The sequence below is a fragment of the Lepisosteus oculatus genome, chromosome 9 (genome assembly GCF_040954835.1).
Source record: "Lepisosteus oculatus isolate fLepOcu1 chromosome 9, fLepOcu1.hap2, whole genome shotgun sequence".
Taxonomy (NCBI): Eukaryota; Metazoa; Chordata; class Actinopteri; order Semionotiformes; family Lepisosteidae; genus Lepisosteus; species Lepisosteus oculatus.
Genome location: NC_090704.1, coordinates 43,017,109 through 43,017,432, shown reverse-complemented (window position 1 = coordinate 43,017,432; position 324 = coordinate 43,017,109).

Here is a 324-nt window from a genome sequence, read left to right as displayed (position 1 = left end):
CACAAGTGTTTGGTTTTTTTTTAGATGAAAAAACCGTGCCATCACAAATGCTGGACATAATATTGGCTTCACAATTGTTATTTCCCCTTAAAGCTGATAGACACGGTTAATTAAAAGTCCAGTCAGATTACTGGTTACTCTTCTCTGTGAGAAAACCACCTTTCCTGCCCGTATCAGTTCCTCAGCTGCAAAGGCTGTGTGTGAAAAGAGTCTTTTAAATATTAAATCGCCAAGGTTTATAAAACCACACCTGGAGGAAACAGGCAAAGCAGGCTGTTAGACTTTGACACCTGCCATAATGTCAGTAGTAAGCTGACAAGCCTT